We start from the raw sequence: 13127 nt of genomic DNA, 5'->3' as shown, positions 1-13127 counted from the left end.
AGACTTTCGTGAAATCCCACAACCGCGGTGGGCCAGGGCAGTTAGCGTCATTCTGAAGCTCTTGTATTTTCTAGAAGAGAGGAACAGCCTTCTATTCTAGGGCGGCATGCCACAGTGCACCGTATGAGATGATTCGGGGGACATGAGTGTCCTCCTTGCTGTGACTGAGGGTCAGGACAGAAGCCCCACAGAGCACTGGTATGCCCAGGCACCCGTGTGTGGCTGGAGGCAGATGGCACCAGGCTCTCAAGTGCAGACTCGGGATGGGACTTGGGGCATCACAACCGGGACCGGCTTTTCTGGCCGTGGTGTGATGGGGGCCAACCGCGTGAGTGGCTGTGGACCCATGCCCAAAGTGCTGCCAGGACCCAGATGATGGGAACAGTCAGGAAGGAAGGGGGCCGTCTGGGCCTGGGACAACAAGCTGGGAAAAGGGATTTTGAGTCAGAAATTGTCTTAGTCATTTGACTAGAAGATGTGTGCCCTTGAGCCCATCCCTCAGGATGTTTCTCCTCTGTTGGAGCCAGCACACCTGCTTCAGGGTCTCTGTGAAGGTGAGTGCGTGATGTGTGCAGAGTAAAGTTCGGGCGTCCACAATGCTCCCCTGGAGCCTGAACGCGCAGCTCAAGGGCTCACTCAGGTGACAACACGTGCAGGCAAACAGGGGTGCGGGGCAAGTTGTGAAGTGTCTCGCGGGATGCAAGGAAAGCCCCGCGTGCGAACAGCCCTTACACGATGCACCCCTCGGAGACCCCCCTTTGGGGGAAGAACAGAGAATGAGAGCCCTCAGCCCTGCCCCCGACGCACCTCTGCGTTTCCAGGCATGGAGCCGTGGTGCAGGCCAGCACGTGGGCCCGAGCCCGCCGCACCCTGGGTCGACCCCTCTGGCTTGAAGTGAGCGCTGGGGCAGCGTCCCCAGAGTTCTTCCCAGGCGGCCCCAGGTTGGAGGCTAATTCTATTAATGACCCTTAAAAGGATGAGGGAGTTCAGCCCTGATGGAAGCCTGATGCCCGACACAGAGCTGCGAGCCATGGGGAGGGAGTGAAGAAGAGAAAATGATGCAAAACCCCCACTTATTGTTAATTTCTAATTCTGGCCCCAAACCAGTGCGCGTTGGGAACGCAGGCCCCCCGGGAGGGAAGAAGCTGTTTTCCTCGGTGTTAACTTCACCTTCACCTGCCCCAGGAGGCTCCCGAGCGCTTATTCCTGGTCTCGGCCCGAAAGGGGGTCACCACCACGGTCTCGGGGCGAGTGCTGGCACCAGACAGCACAGCGAGGGGTCACTGCGGTGGTGAACGGAGACGCCGTGAGGAGCAGTCAGAGAAGCGTGTTCTGAAGCTTCCTCCCAGCGGGTGTTAATTGTGCCGACTTCTGAGAGGTAGCAGACGTCTGGTTCCGCGGGCTTTCTTCCCCAGGCCTGGCTAGGGTCAGAGAGCACGTCTGAAGAATCCCAGAATAATTCGCATTGCCGAGGGCCCCAGGCAACGCGCGAGCGGCTGGCCGAACACATCTTAGGAGACACCCATGTGATCCCGCCAAGCCCAACGGACCCCAAGCCCGGAGACGAGGTGAGCAAAGCCCTTGCTGGCCAGACGGCCTGCAGGGCAGAGCCACCCCACGTGGGGTGAGAGGACAGGCGGACCAGCACGTCCGAGTGGCACGGAAGGCTCCTTCGTGCATGCTGCCCTTCGTCCCGGGAGATGACGAAACTCTCGTTGGCAGCTGTGCGTCCCGGGAGACAGGCTCCCCCCGCTCGGCGGGGACGAGGCTCGAAGCCGCCCGGGACACTTGCGTGCCATAGTGCAGACATCAGGAAGACGGAGGAGGGCCAGACACAACACGGACCGGACCACCCAGCTCAGTGTGTGCAGGTCAGACTCTCGCTGGGGACTTGAGCCCTGAGTCAGCTCTGGGTCAGCACCTGCTCGTCAGGACATGCTTGGCGACTTTTCCGAAGGTCACCCCTGCGCCCCAGGCTTGCGTATCCACGCGTGTGTGTGCACGTTCGTACACATGCATGCGTGTGCACTGGAGGCTTGTACATCTACCTGTATCTGCCTACGGCTCCTCCTGCCCCAGGATTACACTTGAGATTTTAGAGGGTTGAGACACGTTTTCTAAGTCTGAGCAGACCCAGGTCACTCTAAATGCCCAGCCACGTCTCCTGACTCAGGAGGGTACATGGGTCCCCACGAGCGCAGACGGGCCCGAGGACAGCTGGCCAAGCGTGGGTGCTTGCGTGCTGGGCGACCCACCACAGGCTGGAGGCAAATGCAAACAGTGTCGGTGGGGGGGGGGGGGGGTGGGCACACAGCATTCTGGGAACAAGTGCACGCCAAAACGGGGCACAGGAGAGCATCGCAGAGAAACTGAGGCCAGAGCAAGAGAAAGGTCAGCCTTCCCAACAGGTAAATACGACACTCAAGGCAGCAAGGGCTTCTGAGAACACACCCAGATAAGCCGGTATCTCCTGTGCACAGACACGCGTGTCCATGCATGTACTCACGTGTACACGAGTGTGCACACGCGACCCGAGGCCCAGAGGGACAGGGCCCGGACAGCAGCACGTACCCTACTTCACACGTTCTGCCCGTGAGGATGTCTCATAACGAGCATGTGTGACTCACAACCAAAAGGCATTCACTTTGGCATCTGAAGAGAGGAGTGGGGCGAGCAGGAGGGTGTGGGGGGCGCGGGCCCCCAAGGCCCCTGACGGACAACGTGACGTTAGGTATCACGTGCCTTAGGCATTGATGCCTTGTGACCCAATTCAAAGTTTTTCAAGCATTTGTGTACAAAGATGCGACGTCAGTGGTAATTAGAATATGGACAAGCTAGAAACAATCCACGGGGCCAACCGCAGGACACACGGACAGGTTCCGAGAGATCCGTGCAAAACGTGCTCAACAGAACAAGCGTGCAGGTGACAGTGTGTGCCGCTGCTGGTAGGTGGGGTGATCGATTCTGCGCACAGACACCGAGCGACAGGGGAAACGTCCTTGTCAACCCGGAGCCACTGCCTGCGGAGAGCGGAAACCACACAGGGTTTTCAAACATACGCTTCTCTTTACTCTCTGTCTCCGACGTGGGCTTGTTTCGAAAGGAGGGAAAAGCAGAAACAGGTATTTTAACATTGTATCCGTTGCATCTGGAAGCACTACAAACTGTACGAGTTCCTGGGGCCCAGTGCCGGCTCACTGCCTTTGCTGGGAAACGGTCCCCTCACAGTTCCCAGAAAAGAGCGTCAGCCCAGACATGACCCACGCACCGGCCCCGCCGGGAAGGGCGGCCCTGTCCTTAGGCTCCTGCCAGATCCGGGGACGTGGCCTGTGCGGGACCAGGGTCCGTCCACAGCTCTGGGTCAGACCGTAGCGCCCATGCCGCCCGAGACGGGTGCGTCTCAGCCCCAACCCCAGCTGGCGGGAGGGCCCCTCGGGAGCCACCGACATCGCGGGCTGCTTGGAAAAACGTGTCACGACTACCAGAGGGAAAGAGTCACCTTGTGTCTCCTCAGCGCTGCCCACTGGCTCCTACATCTGCACTTCCTCCAGGCCCTAGAATTTTTCTATTTCTAAAGCGTTGACTCCTGAGGAAGCCAGCGAAACACGTTTCTTATCTTTCCTCATCTAAATGATATCTTTGTCTTCTTCGGTGGAAAATTTCAGGGGAATTTGTTCACAGTCAGAAACTGTCCTTTTCTTGAAGGAAACACGGAGCCGAGCGAGCACGAGCTCAGAGAGACGCCCAGAAGTCGGGGTGCTGCCTGTTCCTGACACCACGGTCGAGCCTCACAGACGCCAAGTTTCCCTCCTGTGACCGAACAGCCACGCGACAAAACAAGCACTGATGTTTCATGCATTTTATTTTACCAAACATTTCATTCCGTTGCATTAATTGCTATGATGTGAAATAAAACTCATCACGCGGCTTACTTTCCCGTTAATGTGCACACGAAGACGCCTCCTCCACACCCCCCAAGAAGAGAGAAGGGGAACAGGAAGGGAACCCTTTTCCTGGCTTTACCAGACACGGGCTCGCCTGTCTGCTCTGGGGGGTGATCAGAAACCCCGCTGGGCTGCACCCGCGACTCCGCCCAGCGGGACCCCCGAGCCTGACCGCGCGCGGAGGAAGCAAGACTGTGTGGGGAGCCTGCCAGGCGCCCCTCAGCAAGGGCAGGGCCCGACCTCAGTGCTGGTCCCGGCCCCTTGTGCTCCGGGACCAATGCCAGCCTGGGCTACCCAACTGAGAGCTTTTGGAAATTTCTACAGCTAAGCGCAGAGACAGACTTGGGCGCCTCAAGGCACACACGGTCAGGGGACTGTCCTTATTTTGAACCCACAGTAAGAAATACATTGTATATTGTCCACACACACAAAACCGCACCTGTGAGATACCAAATTCTGATACCTTCTCTTCTCTATCTTGTTACAGAAATGCCAGTCACAACCCACAAACGAGCATTTCCAGCCTTCCACATGATGAGAATTACCCAGAATTCGTGTTGAGAATCTGAATCCCCGGGCCCCACCTGACCCACCAGACCGGACCCGAGAGAGGTGTCCTGGGGGCAGGCGTCGACCCAATGCACTGATTTCACGCCCCTCCAGGGCCCAGGGCGTGTGTGGGGACAGCCAGCCAGGGGCACAGAAGGTCCTGGAAGCCACACCAGCGGGCGGCAGACGCTCTGTGCACCCAACCCTCCCGAGTACACTGGGGCCAGGCAGGTGCAGGTCGGAGCCCAGTCAGGAACGTGACCGCCGCACAGGCTCTCCCACGGGTGCTAAGCCTTTACAGAAATAAATCTGCCTCTTCAGGGTACATTGTGTAAAATGTGCTGACATTCAGATTAGACTGAAGGTTTCTGAGGCTCTGCTGGGCCCGTAATTCTCGCCTTTGATTTTCGTGTGCCCAACACACTCAAGCCTAATCCGAGATTTAAATTTCATTGTTCAAATATCTGAGAAGGTTAAACATATCCAGGAATTTCATTAAATTCTGGGAGCTGCCACCCAGGGCTCTGACCACGCCAGCTTGTCCACGGGAGGCTGAGCCGAGGGCTGGGACAGAGCCGCTGTGGCCTGTGGCATGGTGCCTGGGGGCTGATGGGAGACACTGCTGGGTCTACAGGCGCCGTGAAGTCCCCGCCCCGTGCTGGGCAGGAGCGGCTGAGGGGCACTGAGCCTGGCCCCTCAGGGGCACCCCTGGGAGCTGGCACCCGCATTTCTGTGAATTCTCTCTCTCTCTGTCTTACCTTCCCTAATTGAACAGAGCAACGAAAAGGTCTTCTGTGCTATTTAAACATTATACTTCAATTAGCCTTTTCCTAAGCATGAAATCAATAAAATACTGATGTTTCCATTTTGAGTGAGTATATTACTAACTTCCTTTTTCAGGATGCAAGTGTCTCCTCCAAACATCAGAAAGCTAAGACACGGCTCGTCCCAGCCCTGTCATCTGTTGCGGGAGGAATCAGAAAACACAAGCAGTCGACGACAGACTGGCTGACATCTCCCACGAGGCCCAGGACCTTTGCGCTGGCCCTCCCAGGAACGTGCACCCTTAGCCGTTGGGGGGTCTTAACAATAGGAGCCAGTAAGCAGTCTGTGTACTGCCGTAAGTCTGGCTTCACCTGTCGCAAGAAGAGGCCGAAGCAGCCCGTTCACAGGGTTCCTTCAGGAATTCTGTGACTGCGGGTCGACCCAACTCGGCCTTCCCCTGGTGATGTCTTTACACTTGGCATTCGGTCCGCTTGCTTCTCAAAGTGGTTTCTGACTTAAGTTTGCTCTTACGGACGAACCTGCCTGTTAAGTGGAGCCCAGCAAAGACTGCAGGTGCCCCTAGGTGAGACGCCGAGCCAGGAGCTGGCCTCAGAGCCCAGGGACAGGAAGTGCTGGATGGCTATCTCTTTAACCTCACGGTGGCCCTGTGTGCCTCTCAAGCTTGGAAGCGCCCACTAAGCTTACGAAAAGGCTGCGTGGGGTCCGGGAGCCTGGCTGCAGCCCTGACCAGTTCCGGGGCCATCCTCCGCACGGTGGGAGAGCCAGGTGCCGGGAGCTGGCCCTCACCTGGCTCCCTTCACTGTGTCACTGTCCTCAGACACGGCCCGCCCAGGCTCCCTGGTGCCGCCCTTACTCGGTCGGACCGCGAGCGGGCCCTCGGGCAGCGGGGGCTCCCCGGCTTCGGCCCTGAAATATCCCTGTTCCTCACGCAATTGCCCGTCCGTGCACAGGTGCTCAGGTATTATGACACACATGGCCACGCGTCTTGGACCCCCCCACCCCCCGCACCCACCTCATCTGGAAAAGCCCACCGTCCCCATCTCTCAGATCCTCTGCGGCCTCCTGATCCCCCAGCACCCCCCCCCACGGTGCTGCCCCCCCCCCCCAGCTCCCACCCCCACACATCCGCACTTGCAGCAGAAGCGGAGAACTCCCTCCCACTGCAAACACTCCTCAGCTAGTCCTGCCCTCCTGGCGCCTGAATAAGAGGCTCTGCAGCCGGAACCGTGGGACAGGAGGAGGAAGAGGCTGCTGAGCCTGGGCTGCCAAGTCCTCCCCAGACGCTCAGACCCCACCTGCTCGTGCCAGGGCAAACCCCGACGCCTCACCATTTCCCATCAGCCTGCGTGTTCCACACGACCCATTAATTACAGCACATACACCTGTAATTATGACAACGCAGCTCCCAGCCACGCACGGGGTAGGAACTCTTAATTGCAACTCCAACAATTAATCAAGCAGCACATATTTTCTGAGCATCTGGCATGCGCAGGACTCGGTGCCAGGCATAGAAAAGGAACGCCTCACAGCCTCCCGCTTCTGAGCCAGCTAAGAACACACTTCCCTCCTTTTCTCCCCATGCCTACAGAAACACCCATTTTTTCTTGAATTATGGAAATCTCAAGGTATAAAAAAAACTTTTGCAAAGTGGAATATATAAATTGTAAGAGGAAAAAGATCAGAACGCTATTTGGCACTGGCCTTGGAAAGAATCTCGAAGTTGATTTCTTAACCTGTCTCCAATTAAGATACAAATATGTCTTTTCTTAGCCACAGCGTGTGATTCTTAGTGTGTGTGTGGCCGGTGCACGCCAGGGAGCCACAGCTAAGTGGATGTCACCCCCCGGCCGCAACGCGCCCACCCCACAATTCACAGTTTAAGAGAACCCAGAGCAGGGCACCTGGCTGGCCCAATCGGTCAAGCACCTGACTCTTGGCTTCGGCTCAGGTCGCGATCTCCCGGTTTGTGAGTTCGAACCCCGTGTTGGGCTCTGCGCCGATGGCACAGAGCCTGCTTGGGTTCCCTCTCTGCCTAGTCTGCCCCTCCCCTGATAGTGCACGTGCTCTCCCAAAATAAATAAACAAACTTAAGTAAAAAAAAGAGAGAGCCCAGAGCAGTCCCATCCCTTTCACTAACTGGGACTGTCAGGGACAGGGAGCCTCGGGAGGACAGCAGCACCCACACTGCACAACCCCAGAGATGGTACCGGCTGAGGGGCCACGCTGCGGCTGAAGCGCGTCTGGGCTTTGCGGGCTCCATCCTGGCATCTCAGCAGAAACAGAACCATCTCATGACTCCCTCCACTGGGTTCTCCTTCCGGGTAGACAGGATGACCTGGGAACGCTCCCCTAACTGACCTCAGCAGCAGCCCCCTCCCCTCCCCGGACAGGGCTGGGAAGTGAACCAATGTTGAACCACGGAGGTCGGTCGTTCTGTGACGCTTCAACAGAGTCAAGTCCATTTTACAGCCACTGCTTGGCCCAAACACCGACCTTGAGCACACACTTGAGGAAACCATGGGTCTTTGCAGCCCAGGGAAGAGGGAAGAGAAAGGGAGGCCTGAGACCGGGGAAAGGACTTTCAAGGGATTCTAAAGACCAGGTAGAATTCACTGGAGTCCACCACGCGCCTGGGCTGGGGTTTCAGTCCGGGTGACAAAGGGAGTAACCGCCCGGGACCGTGGCCCTGTTCAGGGGCCGGAAACCTCTGGAACAGGGCAGGCTGGCAGAACTCCACCGTGACCCCCAAACCGCCGGGACACAAGCACACGCAGGCGCATGCAACCCCCTCAGCACCGCGCCCCTCGCCCCCCCCCCCCAACCCCCCGCCGACTGACCCAGGGCCGCTCCCGGCGCGCCCCCACGGACCCCGCGCCCCAGCCGCTGAGCCGGGCTCCGCGGGCGAGTGCGGTCGCCCTCTCGGCCCGGCTCGGGCAACTGAGTTTGCAGAATTTTCGGCTGCCCGACCTGGGGCCCCCTGGGGACCCCCGTTCCGATTCGCGCCGGGGCTGCGGCTCGAGAAGGCAGGGCCGTGCGTGCGCGCGTGGAAGGGGTGTGAGTGTGAGGCGCGCGTGTGAGGCGCGCAGGGGTGGGTATGAGGGGCAGCAGGAAGGGGCGAGGAAGGGCCCCCACGAGCCCCGCGCTCGCCCGCGTCCCGACTCGGGCAGCGGGAGCCGGGGGCGCCCACCCAGCAGGCGGGGGCGGGCGCAGGGGGAGCCCCGGCCACCACCCCTCCGGGCGCCGCCTGCCCCCCCTCCCCGCCCCGGGCTCCCGCGGACCCGACGCGGGCTCCGGCCGCGGCCGCCCAGACCCCCGCGGAAGTGCCCAGGGCGCCCGGAGTCGGCCCGCCGGCCGGCGGGGGGGAGGGAGGACTCGGGTCGCGGCCGGGGGCTGGGGGCGGCGCCCGGCACAGCCCCTCCCCGGCTTCGGGGGTCCCTGGGCGCGGGGAGGGCTCTCCAGACGCCCCCCCCCCCCCCCGCACCCGGGATCTCCGTCGCCCCCGACCACGCGGCGCAACCCAGTAGCAACTGCGCGCGCGGGACCAGCGCCTGCGCCCCCCCCCCCCCCCCGCGTCCCCTCTGGCCGCTGACCCTCCGTGTGGACACCACCCCCGTCCCCACTCCGCCCCGAGAGGCTCCCGTGTGGACCTCTCCTCCGCGCCGCGCCCCCGCCCAGAACACTCCCGCGTAGACCCTCCGCGTCCCCACGACCCCCCGCCCCGGCTGTAGGTCCCCTGCGTGTTCCCGGCCCCGCCGCTCGCGCAACTTTACCTCGGGGCCGGGACCCCGCGGGCCGCCGCTCCGCTCGTCCGGCCGTGGCCTCCTCGGGGCGGAGCGCGGCGTCTCCGGAGCCCGCAGCCCGCGGAGTCCGGCACCGCCCCGCGCGCCGCCCCCGGCCCCGCTCGGCTCCGGCGATCCGCCCCGCGGCGGTGGCGCGGCGCCCCCTCGCGCCCGGCCGCAGGTCCCCAGGGCCGGGTCCGCTCTCAGCGGGCGCTCGGGGACACGCGAGGCCCGACCCCGCGCCGAGCGCGCCCCACGCGCTCACGCTCGCACACACTCGCGCTCACACACACGCACACAACGTGGCGCCCCTCCAAACCACACCCGCAGCAACCCTGTGGTAGAGGGGAGACCCGGGGCCGTCCTCGTGGGCGCGGCCCCGGGAACCCTCGGGAAGGCCGCTCGGGTCTGGAGACGGCGGGTCCCGCGCCAAGAGGGCCTGCCGTCTGGGCCAGCGTCCCAGATGCGTCCTTGTCATGAACTTGGGTGACCCGCGCAGCCTAGGGTGAGGACACGTTTCGTGGTTTCCATTGCCGGGGAGGAAGGGCTCCCCTCAGCCGGAGCCTGAACACGGAGACCTTGGAAAGAGGGTTCTTCTCCGTAGAAACCCTGGTTGACTCTCAGAGCAGGAGAGGTCTGGCCAGCGGCCCTGGAAGGCCACCCTTCCCTCGGGACGCCATGACTTGTCACTTGCCACGGCTTGTCCTCGTCGCCTCTCCTAGCAGTCTTCCCCAGAGCCGGCAGAACTCTGCCTCTCCGGAGCAGGTACCCAGCTGCCCTGCAGAGGCCTCCGGGAACCATAGCACATAAGCCTCCACCTGAGAACACGCACTGAAGGGCCAGTAGGCAAACGGATAACTCATGGAAAGTTCTCGTGCGCCTGGCACTCAGCTGGTGGTTTTATTTACACAGGTAAGGATGTGGGTGGGCTTGTATGACTTCTCAGGCTGAACGTTATTCAGTCCCTGGCAGTTCCTCCCGGAGGAATTTTCCAGACCCAGCTGCACCCTGGCTGCCTCTTGCAGACCCTGCACCTTTTAGCGAGTGTCTGGGTTTCCGTGACTGTGCAGAGTGGGACTGGCCCGTCACCTCCCTCTTCCAGACGCTAGACCCCTGTTCATCTGGGCTTGTCTGACACCGCATCGCAGTTTCGGTCAACCTTGGCTTTTTAGTCAACAAAAATCTCTACATCTAGTTGTTTTTTTATTTGTCCTGATCCATAACTTGCAGTCACCTGGTTCTTTGCAATGAAGAGTCTCAGAAAACCTAATCCTGTCGTGTAACGTCTTGCTCCTTCCTCACCTTGAGTCGTAGGCAAGTCCACAAGTCCAGGGCACGGATGCAGTCACTGCTGTCGAAGGCGGGCCGTGCCGGAGGTCCTGGAGGGCTCACGGAGCTCTGCCTGGGAACTGGTGCTGACCGGCGGTCACCTCACCGGGCCTGGCCGCTGGGCCGGCCGCAATCTGTCTCCCATCTGGACCGTTCCAGCAACTCACATCTCCCATTGTGTGTGGCGTGCATCAACGGAGACATTCTGGAAAGCCTTTCAGAAACGCGATGTGACTAACCAGGCATCCAGTGGGCTCAGGGCCGCTGTGCATGTACTTCCGTTTACTTCTTACTCCACATTCCCTTTGTTGTATGTCTTTTTCATGCCAGGCTGGTCTGTAATTTCCCTCCTATGTGTCTCCTTCTCTCCTATTATTTGTATCGCCTTGTTTCCCAACTCCCCAGTGTTTCATCTGTGTTTCGATTGTTGTCGAAGTCACAGTTGGGCAGCGTCAGTAAAGGGCTGACGCTGGGGGCACTGGACCCTCTGGCAGACACACGCCGGGGGGGGGGGGTGCTGTGTGGCTGTTTCACGATGACAGAAGCCCGGGGCGGGGCTGCCGGAGAGGGTGTGCATCCCCCCAGTAGGCTCCCTGTTGCTCTTGCTAGGTAACATTACACTCCTGTCCTGGTTTACGCATTTGCACTTTTGTATAGCTTCGGTTTTCTGGAAGGAGCAAACATTTACAATAGGTAAATAACGTGCTCGTTGTAGAACATCAGTGAAGTTTCTGTGAAAAATCCAAAGGAGAAAAGAAGAACCCCCCTGCTTTCCCATCCCCATCGCTCAGAAATCATTACCGCCCCTCTTTTGGTCCCTAATTTTTGCACCAAAACATTTTGTCCTTTTTCAAAGTAACAATATATTTTTAGCACCATAACGTATGTCACATTTTCACCACTTAACGAGAAATGAACATCTTTGATGTTTCCCAGGCTCCAGCATCATTCTGAATGATGGCGTAGGACTCCGTCCCGTGGCTGGCACCATGCTGTAAGTGAGACTCCATTTTTTGGCTATTACATTGTCTTGAATTTTTCCCTATTATAAAATACTCTGCCATAAGCAGCTTTGGAGGCGTATCTTGACCCACTTGCCTACAGGAACACAGTGGTGAGTGACACTGGCCGCCGTGCTCTTAGGTCCTTGTGTGAGTGTAGCTGAAAATTCATTTCTCTGAACGAACAGAGTTCGTGTGTGCCTTCACTTACCTCTGTGAAGCCCGGAAGCCCGAGTGTGAGCTCAGCGGACGTCTCCCGAGTGTGCAGCTGAGGAGGCGAGTGCCACGTCTAATCCCTCGCTTCACTAACATCTTCCAAAGTAGTCGGTTTTTCTAGATATTTCTAAGTTTCATGAATTTTCATTCCTTGGCTGCTTTTCAAACCGAGAGATGATACATTCCTTCTTCTTTTTTTTTTTTTTTTTTGGTCACAGCTTCCTTGCGATAGAATTCAGACCCCAGACAATTCGTCCATTTAAAGTGTGCCATTCAGTGGCTTTTAGGATGTTCACAGAGGCGTGCGGCCACTGGCACGTTCGGTTCAGGACATTTTACCGCCTTGCCTCCCCGGCCCGGTGGCCCTTGGGGCGCGGGCAGCGGGGGCTGGAGCTGGGCTGGGTTCCCGCGACGTCCGGTGCACCCCGGCCCCCCTCGCCGGCAGACGCGTGTGTTCTCCCGCTGATCCGCTGGCTCTCGGTTCTTGTTTTGTGCTGTCACGACAGAGGGGACCGTCTCTGCCGCCCTCCCTCTCCGCAGCCGTCTCTGCGGCCAGGGCTCTTCCTCGAGCCACCGCCTCCTCCACGGCGCCTCTCCCGGCTTCGCTCAGCTGCCACTGCCAGCGCTTCTCTTTCCGCATCTCTGCTCTCAGATCTGTCTTTCTCTCGAGTGTTCACGGCACTTATTCTGGTCGCGTTGCCGTTGCCCCAGATGCCTGGAGATCCGCGTCCCTCCCGCGGGCCTCTCTTAGCTCACACGGCTTTGTCGTCCCGCTTTTGATGGATCAAGCAGCCCCGTCAGTCACCGGGAGCGCCCCCTCCCTTTGAGCTCGCTCGGATTTCCTCCTTTGTCCGCTACTTTTGATCCCAATCCCCTAGCTCCGTTCCCGCACCTTAACTCGAGCTCCAACTGGGAAGCCGTCTGCTGAGAGGCGAGGTTCCCGACACAGCAGAGGCGCCCCGGGAATAGAGCGGTGCTCCAGGCGGAAGGGGTGTGCAGGCTTCCGTTTTGGTCCTCAGTCCGCACGGGGTCCGTCGGGGTGGGCTCGGATCAGAGGCGCTCGGTGCCCCGTGAGAGCGAGTTCTTTCTCAGCTGTTGGGCCACGGAGGGGCTGCACGCGTCCACTTGGGTTTTTTTTATATGAGATGTACTGTCAACTTGGTTTCCGTACAACACTCAGCGCCCCTCCCAACAGGTGCCCTCCTCAGTGCCCCTCCCCCACCCTCTCCTCCCTCCCACCCCCCGTCATCCACTCGGTTTTAGCGAGTTCTTCGGTGTCTGGACCCTTGCCTGTGTCTAAGTGCTGGTAGTCACCATCCGCCCGAGCTGGTGTCCTGGGGGCGGGCCCAGACGCCAGACCCTTGTCGGCTTAGGTCAGAAGTCTCTCCTGGCCGCAGATCGCACGGCCGGCCCCCTGCAGACGGCCCCCTGTTGTCCGGCTGTGCTGTCCTTCCCGTAGTTGTCTTTTTAAGGACGTGGTCCGTCTCCGAATAAACAGCAAGACCGCGGTTTCTAAGAACGTG

At 59.6% G+C, this 13127-nt stretch overlaps 1 protein-coding gene across 2 annotated transcripts in view; it reads right to left on the bottom strand.

The window, feature by feature from the left end:
- Positions 1 to 12740, bottom strand: part of KCNG2 (potassium voltage-gated channel modifier subfamily G member 2) — a 72848-nt gene extending 60108 nt beyond the window's left edge. Inside the window, exon 1 of one of the 2 annotated variants that reach the window (XM_078435092.2) lies at positions 11600 to 12740. The gene's annotated coding sequence lies outside the window, so the exon portion shown is untranslated. Of the gene's footprint in view, positions 1 to 9049; positions 10875 to 11599 lie in introns of those variants that run through there. The other variant, XM_060611821.3, reaches the window with a different exon arrangement.
- Positions 12741 to 13127: the final 387 nt, after the last annotated feature.

This window comes from Panthera onca, chromosome D3 (assembly GCF_046562875.1).
Source record: "Panthera onca isolate mPanOnc1 chromosome D3, mPanOnc1 haplotype 2, whole genome shotgun sequence".
NCBI lineage: Eukaryota > Metazoa > Chordata > Mammalia > Carnivora > Felidae > Panthera > Panthera onca.
Note: the sequence above shows the minus strand (reverse complement) of the source record. Positions and strands in the feature narration are given on the sequence as shown.